The sequence below is a fragment of the Hypanus sabinus genome, chromosome 4, assembly GCF_030144855.1.
Source record: "Hypanus sabinus isolate sHypSab1 chromosome 4, sHypSab1.hap1, whole genome shotgun sequence".
In the NCBI taxonomy this organism is placed as follows: domain Eukaryota; kingdom Metazoa; phylum Chordata; class Chondrichthyes; order Myliobatiformes; family Dasyatidae; genus Hypanus; species Hypanus sabinus.
The window spans coordinates 174,975,518-174,988,881 of record NC_082709.1 but is presented as its reverse complement, the minus strand read 5'-3'; the positions used below and the strand labels follow the sequence as shown (position 1 = coordinate 174,988,881).

Here is a 13,364-nt window from a genome sequence, read left to right as displayed (position 1 = left end):
AAAGTCATTGTTATGACACCATTCAGCCAGATTTTCATTCTCCCTCCTGTATGCTGATTCATCACCACCTTTGATATGCCCCATGACGGTGGTGTCATCAGCAAACTTGAATATGGTGCTGGTGCCACACAGTCATAAGCATAAAGTGAATAGAGCAGGGGGCTAAGCACACAGTCTTGTGGTGTACCTGTGCTGATGGAGATTGTGGAGAAGATATTTTTGCCAATCCAAACCGACTGGGGTCTGCAAGTGAGGAAATCCAGGATCCAATTGCATAAGGGAATATTGAGGCCCAGTCTTGGAGCTTACTGATTAGTTTTGAGGGGATGATGTCACTAAGTGCTGAGCTGTAATCTGTAAAGAGCATCCTGATGATGTATGAACCTTTGCTGCCCAGATGTTCCAGGGTTGTGTGACGAGGCAATGAGATAGCATCTGCTTTGGACCTTTTGCTCCAGTAGGCAACTTAAGTGGATCCAAGTCGCCACTCTGTCAGGAGCTGATATGTTTCAACACTGGCCTCTCAAAACACTTCATCACTGTAAGTGCCACTGGATAATGGTCATTGAGGCAGGTTACCATGTTCTTTTTGAGGCACTGGTATGATTGAAGTCTGCTTGAAGCAGATGGGTATCACACACTGCTGGAGTGAGAGGTTGAAGACTTCTGTGAACACACCAGCCAGTCAGTCAGTACAGGTCTGTGGTACTCGGCCAGGTACTCTGTCTGGACTGGATGTTTTTTCTTGGATTCACCCTGTTGAAGACAGTCAGTGTCTCACTTTCAGATACTGAGACCAAAGATCATCAAGAGATGTGGGGGTGCATGATGTTCTGGTGGTCAAAGTGAGCATAGAAGGCATTGTGTTCATCTGGAAGCAAAGCTGTACTGTGCCCAATATCACCTGATTTAACTTTGTAGGCGATTATAACATTCAAGCCCTGCCACAGTTGTCAAGCATCCCTTGTTGATTCTAATCTAGTCCAAAATCTTCACTTTGTCCTTGAGATGGTTTTCCAGTGATCATACCTGCACCTCTTTAGCATTCTTGATCAACAGACTTGAATGCCTCTGATCTGGCCCTCAGAAATTCTGTATTTCATGGTTCATCCAGGGCTTTGGATTGGGGAAGACCCTGAATGTTTATACTGGGACACACTCATCCGCCACTGTTTTATTAAGTCTGTTACAACCCTGGTGTAGTCATTAAGAAGATTGCTTGAACAAGGCTCAGTCCTCTGACTCAAAGCAATGTTCTTTGTCTCCTATGACCACCTCTTAGTTGTCTTAATTGCTGGAGCTTTTCTTTATAGGCTCTGTCTATATGCAGGTAGTAGTTCAAATGGTCTGACTTAACAAACTGCCATCTAGGAAAGGAACAATAGTCATTCCTTATTGTAATGTAGCAGTGGTCTAGTGTGTTGGGACCTCTGGTGCAGCAGGTTACATGATAATGATAATTGGGCAGGGTTTTCTTCAAATTGGCCTGGTTGGAGTCACTGACTATAACTTGAAGTATGTCCAGATGGGCTGCTCCTTTCTATCGATGATGACATGCAGTGTCTTGAGTACTTGTTTATAGTCAGCTGCTAATTCTGTATAAACTGTGGTCAGGATCACAGATGAGAACTCCCAAGGCAAATAGAATGGTCTACATTTAATCATTAGGTGTTCTCAGTCAGGGAACAAGAGGTTGACAAAACCCCCACATCAATGCACCAAAGAGATCTGACCAAAAAGTGTATGTCACCACTTATTTCCTTACCAGAGTTCACGGTTTGGTCCATACCGTACTGAAAATTGTAAAACTTGGTCTGATGATTGTGTCCAGTGTATTTGCTTATAGCCAAGTTTCAGTACAGCAAACCACTGAGATCTGTCTCATCTGCCTCTGATACAACAGCCTTGCCCCGAAATTGTCAATCTTAATTTCCAGTGACCGCACATTTGCCAACAAGGTGCTGGGTAGAGAAGGCCTCATTATTCAGCGTTTCAGCCTGGTTTGAATTCCACCCCTCCTGCTGTGTTTCCGGCCATGACAGTTATCCTTAAAGGCGTCATGCTTAACAGCTTCGCATTTAACTCAATAGTGAGATCGGAAGATCATTGATGTAATTTTGAAGTCTGCTGTTAAGTGGAAATTTACATGCTGCAGATTGCAACAAAAGTAATTCGAAAGAAGTCTATTCAAGGGGGAAAACTGGAACTTTCTGCAGATTGCAGAAAGTTGCTGAAGTTCGCCAGTGCCATATTGAATACCTTTCAGATAATGTTCATCCTTTATTTTAAGCCCTTTCTGATGGATTGTTAATTTTTCATTCTTGTTTAAATCTTACACCTTTGCCTTTTTCTACAAGTATAGAGGCTGCTGTCCAGTTTAGATTAAATACATCCTGTCTGTAAGGCCTTTCCTTGCTCCAAAATGTCTCACTGATCTGAAACTAATGCTAATTTTTATAGTTTTGATGATGGCAGTACTTTTTTTAATCCAATCCATACCATAACATAGGTAGATACTGAATGGAAATGACGTACATTTTTGTCATTTCAGTCCCTGCCAACCATCTGCTGCCCATTCACACTAATTCTCTCCTCATTTCATAGAAACATAGAAAATAGGTGCAGGAGTAGGCCATTCGGCCCTTTGAGCCTGCACCGCCATTCAGTATGATCATGGCTGATCATCCAACTCAGAACCCTGTACCTGCTTTCTCTCCATACCTCCAATCCCTTTAGCCACAAGGGCCATATCTAACATCCTCTTAAATATAGCCAATGAACCGGCCTCAACTGTTTCCTGTGGCAGAGAATTCCACAGATTCACTACACTCTGGGTGAAGAAGTTTTTCCTCATCTCGGTCCTAAAAGGCTTCCCCTTTATCCTTAAACTGTGACTCCTCATTCTGGACTTCCCCAACATCGGAAACAATCTTCCTGCATCTAGCCTGTCCAATCCCTTTAGAATTTTATATGTTTCAATAAGACCCCCCCGCAATCTTTTAAATTCTAGTGAGTATAAGCCTAGTCGATCCAGTCTTTCTTCATATGAAAGTCCTGCCATCCCATGAATTTCCATCAACTCTGTCCTGTTTCTGCCACTTGCCTGCCATATGGAGCAACTTACAGTGCCTTGTTAATCCACCAACCTGCACCAGAATGTTGAAAGAATGCTGAGCACCAGTGGAGGGGAGGGAGAAATCCATGTGCAACATGCGAACTCCACACTGACAGCACTTTGAACTTGGATCTTTGGCACTGAGAGGTGGCAGCTCTTCTAGCTTTGCAACAATTCTGTCCTTAGATTTTCATGTACTTCATTCATGAAATACAGTATTGGAAGTGTTTTGTCTATAACATTGGTTTTACATGAACAGTGACTGCTAGTCCCCATTCTAGGATGTTTTACTTTGCTTCTTTGAGGACTGTAGTATATATGAGCACAGTGGTGCTGCACATTTTGTTACTGTCAGATGTGCTTGATTTTTGACCATAGTTATTGTCCATGAAGTTTACTGGCTTTCATTTGACTGAAGTTACCCAGAGTGCTCTTTTGTGTTCCAAAGACAGGCTGGTTGTTAGGTTAATTGGCTGCTATAATTGACCTGAAGATGGTAGCAGAATTGGGGAGATGTTAAAAGGCATTGTAGGAGTGAATGGTTTGCAACGGTGTGTCAGGGGATGGAGTGCAGAGCAGCAGCAACCTATGTTGTAATGGAAAAAAAACATACATTTTGCATTGAGGTTTTATGAGCACTTGATGCTTTTGCAATACAGATCTCAGCAGCTACATTTTCAACAAAATATTTTTGGCATAGAGCTGTTACATTCTCAAGGAATTAATTATTCTCGTATAATTGTCATCTTCTTAAGCTGTCCTTGGGGTTGAAAATGACTTGCTTCCACTTCATTTTGGTTGGTTCTGAGATGGCTGAAGAGACCTATCAGATCAGATCCTTGTCCAATTGGTGCTCAATAGGGTGGGTGAGCAGATCATAGTTTGAGGGATTGCACTTCAGCTGTTTGCACTTTTTTCAGCTATTTCTCCTCATTCTTGTTATGAGTGTCCTTGAATTTTTTCTGTATTTTGGAAATTTTATCCTGTGACAGAAGTTGGAGTAGAGTACATGCCTAAGGTATGCTAAGATGATGTGATCCACCCACCAAAAATGAGTGAGTTTGACCAGGGATATCTATGCTGAAGATACTGGCCTGGATCAGCATGCTGACATTAGTTTATTTATACTGATGAAATACTTTCCATGTGAATTCACAGCATACTTGCCCATATCTGGATTAAGAGCATGTGAGATGACCTTTGTAATTGTGACCACCTTAAAAAGAGCATAAGGCTGATTATATTGAGGGACTTCCATGCTATCTGCTACGAGGAAAGTCATTGCAAGGATCCTCCTAACTGTCAATTAACTTCCCCATCTTCAATGGCCAGAGTTGTGAAGCATATTCCACTGAGCCAAAAGTAATTCAGCCATAATCTTCAATATATCACGTACAATAATATTGAAGAATATACCATCAGTTACTAAATTTGCAAGTTTTCAGCTTTTCGACTGAAGGGAATTGTTAAGAAAACTTAAGAAGTTTGGCTCTTAACAGTAATTAATTACCATTCTACTTCTGCATAATGGCATGGAAGCCCTGATCCTAATCAATAGGCCTAACCTCTTTTCAATCTGTCTTGCTGTAAGGTAGAACTTGAGCAATTTCCTGTGCACAACTTTTATCTTCATTCTAGAATCATGTCAATCAATAACCCCAGTCAATGAATTAATGTCAGCAAACAAGCTCAGTTTGTATTCTTGAAGGTAAACTTCATGTCATTGTTGAAACCTATGTAGAACTGTTGTGGAGAATAAGGAGTTTCCATCTTCTCGCACATTATTCTCTCATGTTTATCTTTGAAATCCCTGATTGAACTTTTTTAAGTTTTAAAAAATGTTTTGTTTTCCTCTTCCCTGCCCCCACTATTTATGTTAAAATAAAATAAATTATGTAGTAACATAAAATGAACTAAATTACTGAAATTTTAAGCAACGCACAAAATGCTGGAAGAACTCAGCAGGCCAGGCAGCGTCTATGGAAAAAGAGTACAGTTGACATTTAGAGCCAAGACTCTGTAGTAGAACTGGGGAAAAAGATGAGGAGTAGAGTTAAAAGGTGTGAGGGGAGGGAGAAACATGTGCAGGTGAAACTGGGAGGGGGAGGGGTGAAGTAAAGAGTTGGGAAGTTGATTGGTGAAAGAGATGCAGGGTTGAAGAAGTGGGGGATCTAATAGAGGACAGAATGCCATGGAAGAAAGGAATGGAGAGAGGGGCATGAGATGGAGGTGATGGGCAGGCAAAGAGATAAGGTAAGAGAGGCAAAGGGGGGTGGGAAATGGTGGGGCGGGGGGGGAATACTGGGTTTGAGAAATTGATGTTCATTCCATTAGGTTGGAGGCTTCTCGGATGAAATAGGTGTTTTTCCTCCAACCTGAGTGTGGCCTCATCGCGACTCCAGAGCAGGCCGTGAGTAAACATATCATAGTGAGAAGTGGAATTAAAATGGGTGGCCACTGTGAGATCCTGCTTTTTCTGGTGGATGGAGTGAAGATGCTCGGCAAAATGGTCTCCCAATCAAAATCATGTCTCACTGATACACAGGAGGCTGCACTGGGAGCACCAGACACAGTATATGACCCCAACAGACTCGCAGGTGAAGTGTTGCCTCAACTGGAAGGACTGTTTGGGGCCCTGAATGGTAGTGAGAGAGGAGCACTTGTTCCACTTGCAAGGATAAGTGGGGAGCAACGAATGGACAAAGGAATCTCCCGGTGGCTGCCCAATTTAATTCCACTTACCATTCAGGTATGTCTATCCATGGCCTCCTCTACTGTCGCAATGAGGCCGCACTCAGGTTGGAGGAACAGCACCTTCTATTTCGTCTGGGTAGCCTCCAACCTATTGGCATGAACATCAATTTCTTGAACTTTTGGTAATGGCCCTGCCCCCTTCACCATTCCCCATCCCCCTTTCCCTCTCTCACCTTATCTCCTTGCCTGCCCATTGCCTCCCTTTGATGTTTCTCTCTCTTTTCTGCCATGGCCTTCTGCCTTTTTCACCAATCAGCTTCCCAGCTCTTTGCTTCATCTCTCTCCCTCCAGGTTTTACCTATCACTTGGTGGTTCTCTTTCCTCTTTCCCCACCTTTTTAAATCTACTCCTCTTCCATTGGATTCCCTTCTCTCCAGCCTTCTATCTCTTTCACCAATCAACTTCCCAGCTCCGTACTCTCTGTACTTTACCCCTCTCCTCCACCTTTTAACTCTACTCATCTTTTTTTCTCCAGTCCTGCTAAAGGGTTTCGGGCTGAAACATCGACTGTACTCTTCCATAGATGCTGCCTGACCTACTGAGTTCCTCCAGCATTTTGTGTGTGTTGCTTTGGATTTCCAGCATCTGCAGATTTTCTCGTTAGTACCAAAACTTTAAATCTGTAACCTCTGCTATTAGGAATTGCTCCTTATTACTTGCCTTAACTAAATCAGTCACAATCTCGTACACTTCTTGTTACATCTCTCAAACTTTACTGCAAAGAAAATAGTTATCTCATGTAGTTTCCATTTGGCATCTTTGCAGTTCATATAGTGTCCTTTGTGATGTAACTTTTAAAACTAAAGAGTTTCCCTCTCAGAGTTGTAGACTTGACTAACAGAATTATCGGGTCTCAACTTTGATGCTGTGAACTGTGTCTCATGGGTGGAATTCCATGTTACAAATTTCTGTATCTTTTGTGAACACCACTCTACAAATATTTCTGAACAATGCAAAATTTTATGTATGCACATCTTCTGGCTCTGGATTATACAACGGAATGAATCTAAAGCCTTGATTGAAAACACTCCCACAAAAGCTATTTTACCTATTTTTACTTATCACATTTTTAGTGGCTGCACCAAACCTCCCCATGATGGCTAACCAAATGTCCTCTAGTGTACCTTACTCCTCAGTTATTGGTAATGTCCCTATTATTAAAGGGACCTTATTTATCTACTTGCAATTTTAGTTATTTTTGGCTTTTTTTTAAACTTTACTATACTTAGCTAAACAACACTTGCAGCTCAATGGTTTATTTCTTAACACAGTACTATTGTCTTTAGCTTCATTTCTTGTCTTTTTCTGTGATCTAATCTCCCACATCAGCTTCATTACTTCTAGAAATCTAAGGTTGCGATTTTCTTGAATAGCTGCACTAGAATACTGGATGTGGCTGTGTTTATTTTCCACTACAAAGTTATGAATACTGAGCTTCAAAAGCCAGCCAATTACAAATGACATTGAGTATCTTCCAGTGATACCGTATATTAGATGATGTCTTAAATTAATTACATGCATTCCATTGTACTAAAATTTTTGCAACTGGTTGTTCGGCTTAGATGAAATTTGACAACTCCATTTCACTTGGGTGTAAATTGGAGTAATGATAAGTAGGATTAGTCACTCATATTTTTCTTTTATGCTGCTTTTGTTTGTATCATCTCTCTATAATCCGTCAGGACTCTATTTCCTTTGTTAACAACTTTATTAATACATATACAAGGATACAGAGCTCTAGTGTAACTTGCAAAACACAGTCATACAGCTTATAATAATACTGCAACCATGGTCACATATGACGTTGATGCAATTACAATCATCTTGGATGGCTATACACACGATCAATGTGCACAAGTTTTTTGACCAGTATTTGATCAATTTGGGATGGAAACCTGATCATCATGAGATTTGTAAGCCAGTACCCCTGATCAATATCTAGTCATACTAATTAAATTAATCAAAAATGGTTAATTGTTAACTACATCCATCATAGATAATTTGTACTAGAAAGGCTTGTTACTGGCAGCTACCTTTACTTTGATGGTGATCTGTCACTAACATTAAAGAAATAAAATGATAAATAATATAGATTATTTTTCTTGGAAATCAGGTGTCAAACTATATGATCTTGTACATTAGACCATAAGACATTCCAACATAGCTAACTTATTACCCCTAACCATGTTCTCCTGCCTCTTCCCCATAACCTGGATACACTACTTAATCAAGAACCTATCAACCTCTGTTTTAAATGTACCCTATGCATTGGCCTTCAGAAGCACCTGTAGCACCGAATTTCACAGATTCACAATGCTGTTGCTAGAGAAATTCCTCTTCATCTCTGTTCTAAATGGATGTCCCTCTATTCTGAGGCTGTGTCGTTGGCCCTAGACTCTCCCACTATAGGAAACATCCTCTCCACATCCATTCTATCTAGGCCTTTCAATATTCATTATGTTCAAATGAGATCCTTTCTTCCCCCCCCCACCCCTCCATTCTTCTGAACTCCAGTGAGTACAGGCCCAGAAAAGAGAAATGAATAGTAAAACCGTGGAAGACAAGGGTATAGAAAATTACAGAGGGAGAAAAATACAGCAAAATAATTCCTCATTCTCCTTCAGTCTTATAAACTCCAGTGAATACAGGCCCAGAGCCATCAAATGATCCTCATGTGTTAACCTTTCAATCCTGGAGTCATTCACATGAACCTCCTCTAGGCTCTCTCCAATGCCAGTGCCTTAAAACATTGGCATTTCATCCCTGCTCTTATATTCTAGTTAACTCAAAATGAATGCTAACATTGCACTTGTCTTCCTTATCACTGACTCAAGCTGCAAGGTAATCTTTAATCTTGCACAAGGACTTGCAAACCCCTTTGCACCTCTGATTTCTGAATTTTTCTCCCTAGTTAGAAAATAGTCTGCACCTTTATTCCTTCTGCCAAAGTGCTTGACCAGATATTTCCTGACATTATAATTCATCTGCCACTTATTTGCCCATTCTACTAATTTGTCTTGGTCCCTCTGCAGATTCTCTGCTTTCTGAACATTATTTGCCTCTCCACTTATCTTCATACCATACTCAAACCTAACCACAGCGCCATCAATTCTGTCAACCAAACCATTAACATATAATGTGAAAAGAGGCAGTCCCAATATCAACCCCTATGGGATACCACTAGTCTCTGGCAGTTAACCAGAAAAAGCCCTCTTTATTCCCACTCTTTGCATCTTGCCAGTCAGCCAATCTTCCATCCATGCTAGTATCTTTCCTGTAATACTCTTGTTTAGCAGCCTCATGTGCAGCACCTTGTCAAAGGCCTTTTGAAAATCCAAGTAAACAGCATCCACTGACTCCTTGTTCAGCTGTAATCTAAATATCGTGTGTTACCAGAATTGGTAATGTACAAAACTCTCTAATACTTGATAGGCATTTCTTTCTTTAGTTGCTCAGCTTTTGTATCTTCTCATTTGAAGTCCAGTTTTTAGTTTGCAGATGTCTTTTTTTTTTACTTAGAGTAAGCAGAAGGTAAGTAAGTCTTTTGTAGAATAAATCATGTTCATTATAGCCATACTATAATTTTGAGATCAAGAACTAGTTGATTCAAAATACTACAAGGTTCAAGTTCAGTTACAGTAAATAGTCAGCTCAGCTTCAAATTGCTACAGTATCAACATTGATTCAAAGACTGGTTATTTCAAAGCTCTCTAATCAAAAGTATGTGCTACATGCTGTACTTTAGGTTGTGTGCCTGACTGACTGAAACTGACTACATTCTTTGCAAAAAAAAGTTGTGATCCTGAGACTGACCCATTTTCCGTAGCTGAACTGCAGTGCTCACTTTTCAAAACTGCTGATTACTAAGATGGTGAGTGTTTTTTTAACAGAGGTACTGATTTCCATTTGTGAAATGTATTCTGGAGAATTTTTTTAGGTTAAGCAATGGAAGATTTTCTAGAAGTGAATAATATGTATTTGTCACAGTAATGCTGTTCCATTGGTAAGTGACTTAACGAAATTCTTTTACTAACTGCTGAGTTTTCTATGCAATATTTTGTATGCTTAATTGTTGTATGTCCAAATAAACTATATGAGATACATTTAAGTGCACATTGTTATATTCAAAGTGTTTTTTTAAATGCTTATGTGTGCAAACATGAAAGTTGTGAAACTTGACATTGCTAGAATCTGTCCTTTTAGTAGGGAACAAAGTTGACCTGTGCTTTCTGGAGCTGTTTGGGCTGGTAAGTGATGCATGGAAATGTTATGGACAAATTGCACCATTTAGTGATTTTTTTTCTCTCAATGTTTACAAAATTAAGATTAGGCACAGCAGCGTCTAAGGCATAGTAGTTCTATTTGCAAATGTTGCTATTTCATCAGAAGGTGAGCACTATTTAATTATAAAGTCATAAAGATATTAGTATTTGTAAGGTGCTTAATACGTTCTTTTTGCAATTGCAGAACCTAGTCTAAATTGGAATCTTTGGAATTTTGTATCATCTTGGAGAAATGTGGGTAGAAACTTTCAAATTATTTTTATCAAATGCATTTTCTCTATATAGAACCTTAAAGCAGACACTGAAATATATTTCAGACAGCATGAAAGCCAGTGTTGAGCTGTCAATAAAACCCTCAATGGCAGCTTCTTGTATGTGTGTTGGGTGGGAGTGATGGAAACGTATGGTCCTATCCATAATACATTTCTGAGTAGAGGAGCATTCGGACCAGTTTTGAGCATAAAAATAAAATTAGATCTCTTGCTTTTTATCCTCTTATTTTTAAAAAAGGATAATTTGACTAAAATTATTCCCTGTACTTTGGATTTGTATGATAAACATAGACCTTGTCATTTCTTCAACGTTATAAGGTACTCATGCCAAATTTAAAAAAAAATATGCAGTACAGAAATGGGGCATACAGATCTTTTACGCCAGGTATCTTTCTTTGAAGAAACTACCCTTTTACTATTTCCCATTTCACAAGTTTTCTGCTTTAAAATATATATCAGAATCTTTCTTGAGAGATTGTAGGATTATCTTCCATCATCTCTTCATGCAGTGCTTTCCAAATTATAACTTTGTGAAACATTTATCTCATTTTTGCAGTTACCTGTTAAAATAACTATTAAACCATTTACTTGCCCAGCTGTTAGTGGAGATTGTTTATATTTATTACTACCATCGAATTCCTTTCATGAAAATTTAGTTTTCCTTAATCACTGCTCCGGGGGAGAGGTGCCACATTCTCCAGTCATTCCAGAATAAATTTCTCAAAAATAATAAACCTTATCAGCAAGATCTTCTCATTTTTTTTCTATTTAACTAATAATCCAGAGGTATCAAGATGCACAATGATGGCTCGAGAACTTAGGTTGCTTATTAACTAAATCTTGGACAATTTAAATCGTTTCATGTGGATGCTGTTTAGATTTTAAAAGCTGATCCTAGTTATATAAATATATATCTTTATATTTTGGGAGGGACAATAACAGCCTTGTGTTGTTAGGAGCACAGAATTAACCAAGGAAGATATGGGGAAATAACTTACAAACACTAGATTTGTCACACTTGTGTTGAGATAATGTGTAGACAAATTACAAGTATTTTAAATGTATATAGCCCTAAAATACGGATTTGCAGCGCAGTACCATTTTTTTTCAACATATTTTGAATTAATAAATGAATTTAATATCAATGCATTAGGGAAAGCTACTGGGAATAAAAATTAATTGGAAAAAAAGTTGATAAAATAAATATACTTAAATTAATTTATTTGAATGCTTAACTGAATAATGTTTGGATGAACTCTAGCAAATTTTTTTGTACCACAGCTTTATCTTAAGTAATTCTAGACAGTAATTCTATCTGGGCCCTTGAAAAAATCTAGTAAAAATTATTTATTGATAGTAAATAATAACTTAAACTTATCATTTGAGTTCAATTGGAAAACGGTTGTTGCTGTGCTAATTCTTGTATTTTTCTTTTTCAGTTTTGGTATCTTTCAATAAATGTACAGTTGTCAGGTTTGGTTTTTTGGACTCTGGTCATCACAACTACTTTCTGTTAGTTCAGCCATGCATTTTGATAGGCAGTGTACTTGAAGTATGAATCCATGAGCTTTGTGCCAAATACGAATAAAATTGGTTTTAGTGGTTCTGTTAACTTTAGTTTTTAGCCTATTGTAATATGATGATTACTTAATCACAACACTAAGAAATCATAAAATTTCACTTTTTTATGTTGAGAAACAAATAAGTGTTATAGTGAATCATCCTGTGCCTTTAGATTTACAATGAACAATAAATTAATGAATTTGAATGAAACAATTTGATACTCCTAAATCTTGATTAAGAGTTTCAATTGTTTGGTAATAAAAACTATACTTGTATGTTATTATGTTAAATATGAATATGTCTGTCTGTTTTAACCAGTGGATTATAGTTTCATAAACCACAAAATTATAACTACTGTTTATAGTAATGGTTGTATGAACCTGCATATCTGCAAAGTGCATATCTATCTGGAAGGTTTTACTAAATCCAATTGTATAATTCCACTTAGTAAAAGAAGTCTAAGAGAAATTTTGTTAAACACTTAAAACTGCAGATCAAATGTGTTCGAATAGAACCAGTGTAGTATGTTCATATAAAATAATACCTTACTATTGTTTCTTTAAGCAAGCAATAGGCCACTTGTTTTTTCCTTCATGAAACCACTTGCCTGATATGTTAATGTTAATTCCATTTTAAGAGTTGGAATTTGATTATGATGATAGCAAAACTCTCAGCATTTATTGCTGTTCCACCAAAACTGATGGCTATGTTTGCAAGGGGATGTGGCATTGGTGGTAGTTGTTACTATTATTTCCTCTCCCACAAGATGACATGCATTTAACATGTGTATAATCAACAGTTTTATGTCAATATTTTGATGCTGTTTTCACCATAAGCACCTTGAACCCTTCTTTTGAATAAGAAGTGTATGAATAATAATTCTGCTGAACAACTTTACTAGTGTTGGGAACTAAAGAATGGAGTGACAGTTCTTTCATTCAGTGATGTTTTAAAACATCCACAATATCGGTTATTTGATAGTTCAGTTTTGACCTTAATCCTGTGGGTTTGCCCAATATTTAGCATTCTTTGAGATGTTATAATCACTGCGTTTTACTTCCTAGTTTACCATCTGAAAATTGGTTGCCCAGCCTGCTTGATGAATTCGCTAAATATGTGCAAAACAAATCCTTGTGGATAATGCCAGACTAAGAGCCACGTATGAATAGGAGAAGTTGACATGGAGTCGGCTAAATCTTTGTGGCAGCTTTCTTCAAAGTCAGTGGCAAAGTGAACCCTTCAGTAGTGAATGTAAAATCTGAACTAAAGTGTTCAATGTTTATTTCATAATTTTATCTTTTCCATTACAGCATATTTTTTATAATCTTTTATTTTGGTATATCATGTGTTTTGAAATGCTGAAGGGTACTTGTATTT

General features: G+C 38.2%; 1 protein-coding gene across 27 annotated transcripts in view; it reads left to right on the top strand.

The window, feature by feature from the left end:
• Positions 1–13,364, top strand: part of LOC132393516 (sodium/myo-inositol cotransporter-like) — a 35,432-nt gene that overhangs the window by 5,226 nt on the left and 16,842 nt on the right. For 4 of the 27 annotated variants that reach the window (XM_059968865.1, XM_059968881.1, XM_059968864.1 and 1 more), the window contains exons 2-4: positions 9,615–9,740; positions 10,073–10,386; positions 11,864–13,205. The exons of 1 other annotated variant lie outside the window; for it this stretch is intronic. The gene's annotated coding sequence lies outside the window, so the exon portion shown is untranslated. 22 more of the 27 variants (XM_059968875.1, XM_059968887.1, XM_059968876.1 and 19 more) reach the window with 22 other exon arrangements.